At 41.6% G+C, this 13,752-nt stretch overlaps 1 protein-coding gene across 1 annotated transcript in view; it reads right to left on the minus strand.

The window, feature by feature from the left end:
- The window catches only part of zyg11 (zyg-11 family member, cell cycle regulator), an 82,980-nt gene that overhangs the window by 62,917 nt on the left and 6,311 nt on the right, over window positions 1-13,752 (minus strand). The window lies entirely within an intron of this gene.

The following is a 13,752-nucleotide window of genomic DNA, read 5'->3' on the forward strand; positions in this document are numbered from 1 at the left end:
TAAATATCCTTAAAAATATATTAAATATTAAAATAGTGGTTTGCAATCCAATTAAAGTTCCTATGCTAATAGAATCCTTTCGTTGAATTACTGCCTATAATTTCCCCTTCCAATGATCCATCTTCCTGTAGGTTACAGCAACGTGATCTTTATCAGTGTTAAGCAACACATTATAAACAAAAGAACTTTCCAGTAATCGGCTGCAGGTTGTTCATTTATATCACCGCATTGCACATAACAGAGCATGTTTTAAGGAGATGGAGCACATTGGCAGCTGCCTCCCATAAATACATCAAAAATAAAAAAGAGGCTGCAATTCTGAGATTATATTGTCGAGAGCGAGAGAGAAAACTTTGCACAATTATTCACTCTTCATCTTCTAATTGCGCTTGTTAAAATGTAGGTGAAATTCCTCCAAAAAGGTAAAATCCAATCTGGCCAAACACCGCCCCATCAGTCTACTCACGATCATCAGCAAAGTGATAGAAGGTGTCGACGACAGTGCTATGAAACGCTACTGAAACAGCCACAACCTGCTCACTAATGCTCAGTTTGGGTTCCACCAGGGTCACTCAGCTCCTGACCTCATTACAGCTTTGGTCCAAACTTAGACAAAAGAGCTGAATTCCAGAAGTGAGGCGAGAATGATTGCCCATGATAATAAGGCAGCATTTGACCGAGTGTAGCATCAAGGAGCCCTAGCCAAATTGAAGTCAATGGGTATCGGGGAAAAATCTCCACTGGTTGGAGTCTTACCTAGCAGAAAAGATGATGATTATGGTTGTTGGAGGCTAAATCATCTCAGCTCCAGAACATTGCTGCAGGAGTTCAAGTTAGTGTCCTAGGCCCAACCATCTTCAGCTACTTCAATGATCTTCACTCCGTCATAAGGGGGTATGTTCGCTGATGATTGTGATATTCAGAACCATTGACAAATTCTCTGATACTGAAGCAGTCCATGCTCACATGAAGCAAGACCTGGATAATATTCAGGCTTGGGCTGATGAGTGGCAATTAACATTTGCACCACACGTGCCAGGCAATGACAATCTCAAACACGAGAGAATCTAACCATCTCCCCTTGGCATTCAATGGCATTACCATTGCAAAGTCCCCCACTAACACCATCCTGGGGGTTACCATTCACCAGAAACTGAACTGCAGCAGTCACATAAGTATGGTGGCTACAAGAGCAGGTCAGAGGCTGGGAATTCTGCATCAAGCAACCCACCTCCTGACTCCCCAAAGCCTGCTCACTATCTACAAAGCACAAGTCAGAATACAATGGAATACTCCCCACTTTACTGGAGGAGTACAGCTCCAAAACCACTCAGGAAGATTAACACCATCCAGGACAAAGCAGCCTGCTTAACTGGCACCCCATTTACCACTATAAACAAACATTCACTCCCTCCACCAGCAAAGCACGGTGGCAGCAGTGTGTACCATATACAAGTAGTACTGCCGCAACTCACCACACCTCCTTCAACAGCACCTTCCAAACCCGTGACCGCTTCCACCTAGAAGGATAAGGGCAGTGACACATGAGAACACCACTGTAAGTTCCCCTCCAAGCACACACCATCCTGACTTGGAACTATAATCGCCATTCTACACTGTCGCCGGATCAAAATCCTGGAACTCCCTCCCCGACAGCACTGTGGGTGGACCTACACCAGATGGACTGCAGTGGTTCAAGGAAGCTCACCACCACCTTCTCAAGGGCAATTAGAGATGGGCAACAAATGCTGGCCTTGCCAGCGACGTCCACATCCCATGAAAATGAATGAAAATAAATGCCAAAACAATTACTGTTTTTGCAATGCTATTGCAGTAGAAAACATCCAGGAGGTACAGACATAAAGCAGCAATGTAACAAAATAATACCTTTTTTAAAATACAAAACTAGTTTACTGAAAATTTAACAATCTTTCGCAAGAAGGTAACAAAGTTGCAATTTTCTATATCTTAGAATTACCAAGTTTTGTAAAAATCAGGGCAAGAAAAATTCCAAATGAGAAAATTATTCAGTACTAAATAATATACAATATTTACTTTTTATCTAATTCACAACAGATGTAGGAATAAAGAGGTTCTTTTTTAGAATTAGAATTAGAACATTACAGCGCAGTACAGGCCCTTCGGCCCTCGATGTTGCGCCGACCTGTGAAACCATCTGACCTACACTATTCCATTTTCATCCATATGTCTATCCAAAGACCACTTAAATGCCCTTAAAGTTGGCGAGTCTACTACTGTTGCAGGCAGGGCGTTCCACGTCCCTACTACTCTCTGAGTAAAGAAACTACCTCTAACATCTGTCCTATATCTATCACCCCTCAACTTAAAGCTATGTCCCCTCGTGTTTGCCATCACCATCCGAGGAAAAAGACTCTCACTATCCACCCTATCTAACCCTCTGATTATCTTATATGTCTCTATTAAATCACCTCTCCTCCTCCTTCTCTCCAACGAAAACAACCTCAAGTCCCTCAGCCTTTCCTCGTAAGACCTTCCCTCCATACCAGGCAACATCCTAGTAAATCTCCTCTGCACCCTTTCCATAGCTTCCACATCCTTCCTATAATGCGGTGACCAGAACTGCACGCAATACTCCAGGTGCGGTCTCACCAGAGTTTTGTACAGCTGCAGCATGACCTTGTGGCTCCGAAACTCGATCCCCCTACTAATAAAAGCTAACACACCATATGCCTTCTTAACAGCCCTATTAACCTGGGTAGCAACCTTCAGGGATTTATGCACCTGGACACCAAGATCTCTCTGTTCATCTACACTACCAAGAATCTTCCCATTAGCCCAGTACTCTGCATTCCTGTTACTCCTTCCAAAGTGAATCACCTCACACTTTTCCGCATTAAACTCCATTTGCCATCTCTCAGCCCAGCTCTGCAGCCTATGTCCCTCTGTACCCTACAACATCCTTCGGCACTATCCACAACTCCACCGACCTTCGTGTCATCCGCAAATTTACTAATCCACCCTTCTACACCCTCATCCAGGTCATTTATAAAAATGACAAACAGCAGTGGCCCCAAAACAGATCGTTGCGGTACACCACTAGTTACTAAACTCCAGGATGAACATTTGCCATCAACCACTACCCTCTGTCTTCTTTCAGCTAGCCAATTTCTGATCCAAAGCTCTAAATCACCTTCAACCCCATACTTCCGTATTTTCTGCAATAACCTACCGTGGGGAACCTTATCAAACGCCTTACTGAAATCCATATACACCACATCCACTGCTTTACCCTCATCCACCTGTTTGGTCACCTTCTCGAAAAACTCAATGAGGTTTGTGAGGCACGACCTACCCGTCACAAAACCGTGCTGACTATGGCTAATGAACTTATTCTTTTCAAGATGATTATAAATCCTGTCTCTTATAACCTTTTCCAACATTTTACCCACAACCAAAGTAAGGCTCACAGGTCTATAATTACCAGGGATGTCTCTACTCCCCTTCTTGAACAAGGGGACAACATTTGCCATCCTCCAGTCTTCCGGCACTATTCCTGTCGACAATGACGACATAAAGATCAAGGACAAAGGCTCTGCAATCTCCTCCCTAGCTTCCCAGAGAAACCTAGGATAAATCCCATCTGGCCCAGGGGACTTATCTATTTTCACACTTTCCAAAATTGCTAACACCTCCTCCTTGTGAACCTCAATCCCATCTAGCCTAGTAGCCTGAATCTCAGTATTCTCCTCGACAACATTTTCTTTCTCTACTGTAAATACTGACGCAAAATATTCATTTAACGCTTCCCCTATCTCCTCTGATTCCACACACAACTTCCCACTACTATCCTTGATTGGCCCTAATCTAACTCTAGTCATTCTTTTATTCCTGATATACCTATAGAAAGCCTTAGGGTTTTCCCTGATCCTATCCGCCAATGACTTCTCGTGTCCTCTCCTTGCTCTTCTTAGCTCTCCCTTTAGATCCTTCCTGGCTAGCTTGTAACTGAGCCTTCACGTCTCATCCTAACATAAGCCTTCTTCTTCCTCTTGACAAGCGCTTGTTTGAATAATACTTGAGCATCATGCATTTTACTCTATTCCAAAGTGAAAGGTACAACTGGCTTACAAGAAGCTTACCACTATCCTTCTCATACTTTCCGCAACACTAAGTTTTTAACTAAACTAGTTGTAAGAGCAATGCAAAGTTTCAACTATTTACTACAGTAAGCCCACTGGTGAAAAATAGGTTAATGCTTCCTCCATACATTAGTTTTAACAAATTTGAAAACTTAGAGGAAAATATTGAGGACAGCACAACAGATAGTAGAGAGTTATAGTTTTGTAAGTTTAAAAAGCTAATGTCCTGGATTTTGCGGTCAGCGGATGTTTATTGTGCTTACCCTTGCCCAAGGAGTCTGCAATTTGCACTTATGAGAGAGTAAAAAGAGCACTGTGCCCTCTACAGGGGATTTGGGGCCTGTGTGAACAGGGTAAGCAACTGTGTGTCTCCTCAACCAGATTGAAGAATCTTTACTAAGATACAGAGGCTAAACCGGGCAGTGTAATTCAATGTAAGGTTACGTACAGAAAGCTAAATAAAGAGAAGGAAAGAAGGATTTTAAAAAGGAGCAAAAAATTTAAAAAGTTCTGATGACCTGAAACTTTAACTCTTTCTCTCTCCACAGATGCTACAGACCCGTGTATTTCCAGCACTTTGTTTTTAATTTCAGATTTCCATCATCCACAGTATTTTGCTTTTATTACCTTTTTAAATCTCTCCTACAATAATTAAAATCTGAAGGAATGAGACTACACACTTCTAACAGTTAATTTTCAGTTAATATTGCTTGGCAATAAATAAAACTTAACATGCTGATAAAAATTCACTTACTCATGAATTAACAAGCCCTAACTTCTACTGGTATGCTTAGTAGCTATTTAGTGGGTAAGTAATAAAACTTTTCATATATGTGAATGCTGGAGTCTCTTTGAGAGATACCAGTAGCAAAGCTTGTAGAGGAGCAACAATGATAACAACTCCTTGCATGGCACCTCAGACATCAAATTCCTGATTCCCACGTTTAACTGCACATGGGTAGATGCTGGAATTTGTTGTCCAATTCCCTTCTTAATAAAAGTGTGCGTTTATAGACTTAACTCAAAGGTTGCACCATTGCATTCACAGGTTTTCTATTTATTATAGAAATATATAAAAATTGAAATTACTGTACTTACACTATTTAACGAATAGCACTATACTCTGTGCCATGGAAACTTGACATATCAAGCACTTAGAACATCCTAAAGAGGAAAATAACTGCAGAATGCCCAACATAGCTATTTTCAGAAACTAATCAGAAAAATGTGGTACTCTGCAGCAGTCACACCACTGTTTCTTGTACCCTGGTTATAAAATTAAAAACCTCATACTTATAACTCCCAATCAACTATCATCTTGTGAAAACTGAAGATTGAGAAGTACAACACCTGCTGCTCACTCAGATGATTACAGAAAGCACAATTTAGATCGTTCATAACAGAATACTTTAATACAGTTCGCATAAGCAGAAACATTTTATCCAGAGGCCTAGGAAAGACAGACAGACAATCTACTAGTAAATATTTTATGCTGTTTTGAACATACTTCAAGTTACTCTCAGAATGTAATGTGATCCAATTTACAGTAAGATTTTTCAAAAATGGATATTTTATTATAAAAAGCTGAAAATTGCTACAAAACATAGTAAACAAAAGAACGACTAACTTCCAATGATTGGTATTTTCCAGATACTGTTTATGATGTTACACATTGTGATTTCCATAGATATTTTCAAGTCTTGAATAGCACTGGTCATTCTCATAAATACACCAAGTATCTTGTGTTCCAGAGATAACTTGCATCGACCAATCAGTACTGATACAATAGTGCAATCCAGAGAACAACAATGGTCACGACCAAGACGAGAGGGGTGCACTGTTAATTCAGTCCCACTTCTCCACAGGTCACAGCATATCAATAAATTTTCCCACTTACAGAAACAACCAATTAGATACTCTATTTGTCCCCAGAATAAAGCACACCAACCAGGTTTCTTTAATCAACATCAAAATTAACCATTTATTATAAAACCAAGTCTTAACCAATAATGAAGGAAATCTATATACGAATTGAGATATTAAAGCTCCTTATTTTCCCTAGCCCTCGTGCACATACATCCAAAAAATGTTAACTAGGGAAAAAAAGGAATTTTGGTTTACAGCCGTTTCATAGGAATGAAAGGAATAATAAAAAAAAACTTAGACTGTCATGATCTGGAAGAAAGTTCTTCAACTTAGGGACACCTCGCCAAACCGATGCCACTCTTCCAGGTGAGGTTGATGAACGGTCAGTGGTGGGTAAGCATTCAAAGAACTTCAACGGTAGAAGACTTCACACATAGGTCTTCCATTAGGGGTGTAGCAACAAGGATCTTCTTAAGTCGTATAGCAGTAAACGGTTTCTTCAAATATTCAGGATTTCTTAAAACACAGGAGGCAAAAGGAACCATACTTGATGCAGGGATTCTTTTACAGAGAGGGAATACTTTTTCTGGGTCTTCTTCTGATCTCCAGGCAAGTCAAAATCAAATTTCAATTGCCTGCTTTTGTCCAAACCCACTAGCTTTTTAAAGTTCAAAACTGAAACCAAAACCTTCCAGAAACAAGTCACATGCCCAGTCATAAATTCTCTCCTGTCACTCAAAGAGTAGCTCTGAGGTCAAACCGCCCTGCTGGTTTCCTTGCAATTACCTGTTTCCCAATCCTTGTTTACAAGTTCAGCTTTTGTTGAACGTCCTTTCAAAACATCCATAAAGTTCAGCTACTTCCAGATGTCTCAATGTCCACTTAAATCCTTTTCAGTTTAAAAAAAAACTGAGAATCCTAAGTTTTAATACAAAAGAAATCCTCATAACACAATCCACCTCACTGCCTGTCATATGTTGAATAACATGTCCTTCACGAGCTACTTCTTGTGCATTTCTCCAATCACCTAGTAGGTAGAATAAATATTCTGATGAGACAATATCAAAGCAAAAGCAAGAAGCTGGTTTATTTTACAAAGCAGGTGAGCGAACTGTATAGTATTTCCGGGTTTTTCTAACTTCTTTTAGAAGCCCTTCTAGAACATGCATAAAAAAAAACCATGCTACGCTATCCATAATGGCAGGCTAGAACCACTTTTAAATTCTTCTTCCTTTCCGACCAGCCTCTAACTGTGAATAGTGATCAGCTATAACTTGATTAATAGTCCAAGGCAAGTCCAGCCTTCTTACAGGTCTTGTTGAAGCTGAATGGCCCCCAAATGATACTGTGTTTTTTCTTCAGTGTTCAGAGAGAAGAGAATGGTGGGGTAAGTGGCCTGCCCCTTTGACTTTGCTCTTGATCAGAATTGGCCAGTAAGACTGTCAACAAAACCAGCTACATTTAACCACTTACCTCCCCACCACCAAAAAAATATGTATTCACACATACCTTTCATCCTCAACCTCAACTGTGAATGTCTAATTTCAGACTTGTATTAGGCAATCAAAAAAAAAATCAGAGGGGAGATGAGTTTTCTTAATATAAACACAGCGTGTTATGATGATCTAGAATGCACCGTCTGAAAGGATGGTGGAAGCCGATTCAATAATAACTTTCAAAATGATATTGGATAAATACTTGAAAAGACAACATTTGCAGGGATATGGGAAAACTGCAAGGGTGTGGAACTAATTGGATAGCTCTTTCAAAGAGTCATCACAAGTATTATGGGCCAAATGGCCTCCTCCTGTGCTGTTTCCTTTTAATAATTCTACTGTTCTCAGTCATTATGGAAAAGTGTTAGGATAGTAGGCCCATCTGTTCTGACGACACACCTCTTTCTGTCTCCCGCTTTAGCTGTATACTAAGATTTTTAAACTTTGTGGAGAGACTTTAAATGCAATCAAATGATTATTGAGAAAGGAGTTAATCTCAAAATGTTACAATAGTCATAATCAGCAATCAGTACATGGTTGATTAGTGCTATTATAATTAGAGCTTTCTCTCAATACTTTTAAACTATTGTTACGACCAAGGCAGGGGGAGTGCACAGTTTATTCAGTCCCACCATATATTTTAAATGTTCCCACTTACTGATACAGTCAGTCAATCATATACTCCTTTTCCCTAGAATAGAACACACTAACCGGGTTTCTTTAATGAACAGCAAAATTATCAGATTATAAAACAAGACAACTAGTAATGAAGTAAAGCATAAACACAGATTTTAAATTTTAAAATCCTTTTTTACCTTAGTCCCTCATTCTCTCTCTCATGCACACACTAACTGGAAAATTAAAAAGGGATTTTTTAAAATTCAGAGCTCCGTTACAGACAAAAAAAGCACCTGGGCTGATTACTTGCTCATTTTTGAAGAAAACAGCAGATGAGATATGTTGTTCCAAAACTGTAATACAGTCTAACTTCTAAGTACATGTTGACAGATCACTGGGATATTTTACAACAGTTCTTTTCAGGCGGCGTTGCGAGTTAATCTAATGGGCTTTCTTCAAAGACGGGAGACGAGATGAATTGACACAGTGGACTTCTCAGGGTCTTTTAGAGATTTGCTGGAAAGCGAGCTGGGTTGTAGGCTTCTTCCTTCCTTGACACTTCTTCAGGCTAACTATCAGCCACTCACTCCAGAAGGTAAAACACACTGACTACTACAACCAAAAGCTTGAGATTTCTGCCCTCTTGGGTGTGCGCTGCTGCTGCCGAGTATGTCCAATCAAGGGCGCTACTGACTTCTCTGCCCTCTGTCTGTCACCAAGGTTTCTATTCTATTTTTAAACTTGAGCCATGTGACAACCAGTAACATTATTGCCAACTAGTTCTTTCAGTGTCCTCTTGGGAAAAAAAAACTGGTCCAACATTTATTCAGTTTGACGAATTCCTCAAAAAATATTTTAACCAAAAAACACTTTCATAACACCATGCTCATTTAAAAATGGCAGTTTCCGCAAGATCCATATCTCTCATTAATTGACACTTGCACCCTTATGTGTGATGTGAATGAAATGATCTGCCATAAGATTAAACTTCCTTTCATTACAGATTATGCACGAGACACCACACGGATTGCCCACATGCTCTTCTTTTAACCTGTACATTGCAGACTAACATTCTATTTACACAGAAGCAGAAAAATGCAACAACAAACTAGCAATAAGCTCCTCTGTTTACTCAAAACAATAAAAAGTGCTGAATCTTCAAGAGTTCTTTTCAGTAACTTCTGGGCCCCAATTTTAACTTAACCAGCGTCAACAGGGTGGGTGAACAGTTGGAATCAGGAAAATAAGACTTACCACTCTGCTCCCACTAAAAACACATTGAGAGCTATTTTTACTCTGCAGTTCACTGTGGTCACAAATGCAGCCACTGGAAAGAGGTGATGCCTCATGAATAAATTCATATAGGAGTCCAATTGTATCATTTGGACTGCCTTGCAGTCAACCCGCTGAGTATAAACTGGCTTCACTAACTGATGGACATGAGTAAAGCTGACATGAAAAATGCAAGCACTTGGGTCATAAGGTGTGCTATTATGAGTAGCGCATTTCCAATGCAGTTCTGAGTTTCCAGTGTGCTTCTGATTTCCGCAACCCCCGCCCCCACTCCTTAACTGCCTTCATTAAGCACTCACTGCTCATCTTGCGCAGTTTGTGTTTCACTCAGATAGCCAATCAGGACAAGTATCAGTTTCCTGGCCCTAACCGCCTCATCTTCACTATGGCTGTCCAATCTCTCTGCATCTCCATCCCCCACCAGGACAGTCTGGGGGTTCTCCGCTTCTTCCTTGAACAGAAGCCCAACCAGTCCCCATCTACCACCACCCTCCTCCGCATGGTTGAACTTGTTCTCACATTGAACAACTTCTCCTCTAACTCCATTCACTTCCTCCAAATAAATGGTGTTGCTATGGGTACCCATATGAGTCCTAGTTATACCTGTCTTTTTGTGGAGTATGTCGAACATTCCTTGTTCCAGTCCTATTCAGGTGCCCTCCCCCAACTCTTTTTCAAGAATGTTGATGACTGTATCGGTGCCGCTTCCTGCTCTTGCCCCGAACTGGAAAATGTCAATTTTGCTTCCAATTTCCCCCCTTCTCTCACCTTCATATGGTCCATCTCTGACACTTTCCTTCGACTTCTCTGTCTCCATCTCTGGGGATAGGCTGTCCACTACTATTTATTATAAGCCCAACAACTCCCACAGCTACCTCAAATACACTTCCTCCTGCGAGAACTCCATTCTATTCTCCCAGTTTCTCAGTTTCCGATGCATCTGTTCTGATAATGCAAAGTTCCAGAACAGTGCCTCTGATATGTCTTTCTTTTTCCTCAACCGAGGATTCCCCCGCATTGTGGTTGACAGTGCCCTCAACCATGTCCCACACTTCTGCTCTCAACCTTCCCTTCCCTTCAAGAACTGTAACAGGGTTCCCCTTGTCCTCATTTCCAGCCCACCAGCCTCCACATCCAAAGGATCCTCTTCCCCCATTTCCACCACCTCCAGCGTGATGCCACCAAACACATCTTCCCCTCCCCTTCAGTCAGCATTCCAAAGGGACCATTCCCTCCGCGACACCATGGTCCACTCCTCCATCACCCCCATGCCGCATCCCTTTCCCATGGCACCTTTCCATGCAATCGCAGGAGGTATAATACCTGCCCTTTTACCTCCTCTCTCATCACCATCCAAGACCCCAAAAACTCCTTCCAGGTGAAGCAGCAGTTTACTTGTACTTCTTTCAATTTAGTATACGGTATTCGCTGCTCACAGCAGAGACCAAGCACAGATTGGGTGAATGCTTGGCAGAACACCTCCGCTTGGTCCACAAGCATGATCCCGAGCTTCCGGTTGCTTGCCATTTTAATTCACCACCTTGTTCGCATGCCCACATTTCTGTCTTCAGCCTGCTGTAGTGTTCCAGTGAGCATCAACACAAGCTCGAGGAAAAGCACCTCATCTTCCAAGTAGACACTCTACAGCCTTCTAAACTCAATATTGAGTTCAATAATTTCAGACCATGAGCCCCATTATTTTCTGTTTATTTATTATTTTTATGAATACATTTTAATTATTTTTTAATCAGGTGCCAGTCTTAAACTTATTTTTCATGTTTTTGCTTTCGTACAGAGCTGTTCATTATTCTGCCATTAGCACTCTCTCTGGATTCATGCTTTGTCTTTCATTACAACTATTTAGCACTCCATTTGCATTCTGATCCAGGACATCTGGTGGTAGAGGCGGGTTGCCTCACATCCTTTAAAAAGTACCTGGATGAGGACTTGGCACGTCAAAACATTCAAAGGCTATGGGCCAAGTGCTGGCAAATGGGATTAGGTAGACAGGTCAGGTGTCTTTAATGCATGGGTGCAGACTCGATGGGCTGAAGGGCCTCTTCTGTACTGTATTATTCTGTGACTTGTCATTCAATCACTCCCTCCTCCGTCCTATCACAGTCTTTCCTGCTGTTCTTCTTCTCCTCTCCCCGTTTGACTTGCTCAAAGACTGTTACATTTCTAAGCTTTGCCAGTTCTGATGATGGGTCACAGACCTGAAACGTTAACTCTGTTTCTCGGTACACAGATGCTGCCAGACCTACTGAGTATTTCCGGCACTTCCTGTTCTCATTTCAAGTAGCAGCTGAGCCTGTTAGAAGTAGCAAGTGAGGGAGACTACTTGTGGAAAGTCTTAACCGGACCACAGGCCAAGACTTACTTTCTTGGATATATCTGAAGATCAGTATTGGTGTGTGATCACTGCAGAAGGATAATGCAAGTCTGCAGCAGTTTTGCTGGCAATTGCCACAATGTCTTCATCCTGCAAGACTTGTCCATCCATCCCCCCCCCAACCCACTTTTCCACCCAACCATTAACATTCGAGGATGGTTGCTAAAAAGCACGATACCCCCTCCACAAATGGCTGATGCCACCCCTCGGAAACCCCACCACACCCAAACAACACTGGTACAGTGAAAGGCAGGGGACCAAGAAAATCACAGGGCATACCACTGCAATTTGAAGCAAAGATTCAGGTGCTTCCTTACAATATGTCCCATATGAGAGAGAGAGAAAGTATAAGGGGTTTGACATCTTTGAAAGTGGATATGTCTCCAGGCCCGGACGAAATGTATCCTAGGCTCTTAAGGGGAGCAAGAGAAGAGATAGTGAAGGCTCTGACCCTCATTTTCCAATCATTTCTGGCTACAGGTGTGGTGCCAGAACTGGAGGACAGGTAACGTTATACCATTGTTTAAAAAGGGGAAAAGGATAAACCGAGTAATTACAGGCTAGTCAGCTAATCTCGGCGGCGGGAAAATTATTGGAAAAAATTCTAAGACAGGATAAATCTTCATTTAGAAAGACATGAATTAATCAAAGACAAACAGCACAAATTTGTTAAGGGAAGGTCATGTCTGACTAATATGATTTAAAAAAAACTAAAGCGAAATATATATGCTCTCTACCTTAGAAAACTCTTCTTTTAAAAAAAAAATCCCACTGTTGCTCTACAATCCAGTGTGCCAATTTCTCCCTCCACCTCATCTCACTGTCCTACTCCAATGTTCCAGATTTTATATTGACTTTTTTCCTTTCTAATTGGATCTTAAACCTCATCATATTGTACTCCTAAGGTACCATCCACATTTAGCCCAATTAACTGAGCTATTACATTACTGATAATCAGATCGAGCAATGCCTGTGCCCTCGTTACAGCCTGCATACTAGTCATAGAGAGATACAGCACTGACACAGGCCCATCAGCCCACCGAGTCCGCACCGACCATCAACCACCCATTTATACCAATCTTACATAAATCCCATTTTCACTCTCTCATCCCCACCTTTCCTCAATGCTCCTACCACCTACCTACACTAGGGGCAATTTTTACAATGGCCAATTTACCTATCAAATTAATGACTTGGATGTGAATGTAGGGGGCATGATTAGTAAGTTTGCAGATGACACCAAAATTGGTGGCATAGTGGACAGTGAAGAAGGCTGTCTAAGGTTACAACAGGATATAGATCAACTGGAAAAGTGGGAAACGGATTGGCAAATGGAATTTAATGCAGACAAGTGTGAAGTGATGCATTTTGGGAAGTTAAACTAGGGCAGGACATATACAGTGAATGGCAGGGCCCTGGGGAGTGTTGTCGAGCAGAGAGACCTTGGGGTGCAAGTACATAGTTCCCTGAAAGTGGCAACACAGTTAGACAGAGTGGTGAAGAAGGCGTATGGCATGCTTGCCTTCATCGGCCTAGGCATTAAGTACAAGAGTTGGGACGTCATGTTACAGTTGTACATAACGTAGTTAGGCCGCATTTTGAGTACTGTGTGCAGTTCTGGTCGCCGCACTACAGGAAAGATGTGATTAAGCTAGAGAGGGTGCAGAAAAGATTCACAAGGATGTTGCCTGGTTTGGAGGGCTCGAGTTATAAAGAGAGATTGGATAGGCTGGGTCTGTTTTCCTTGGAGCAAAGGAGGCTGAGAGGGGACATGATAGAGGTATATAAAATTATGAAAGGCATAGATAGGGTAGATAGCCAGAGTCTGTTTCCCATGGTAGGGGTAACTAAAACTAGAGGGCATAGATTTAAGGTTTAAAGGGGATCAAAGGGGTAAATTTTTCACACAAAGAATAGTGGGTATCTGGAATGAGCTGCCTGAGGTGGTGGTGGAGGCAGGAACAGT

Source organism: Heterodontus francisci, chromosome 8 (assembly GCF_036365525.1).
Source record: "Heterodontus francisci isolate sHetFra1 chromosome 8, sHetFra1.hap1, whole genome shotgun sequence".
Lineage (NCBI taxonomy): Eukaryota > Metazoa > Chordata > Chondrichthyes > Heterodontiformes > Heterodontidae > Heterodontus > Heterodontus francisci.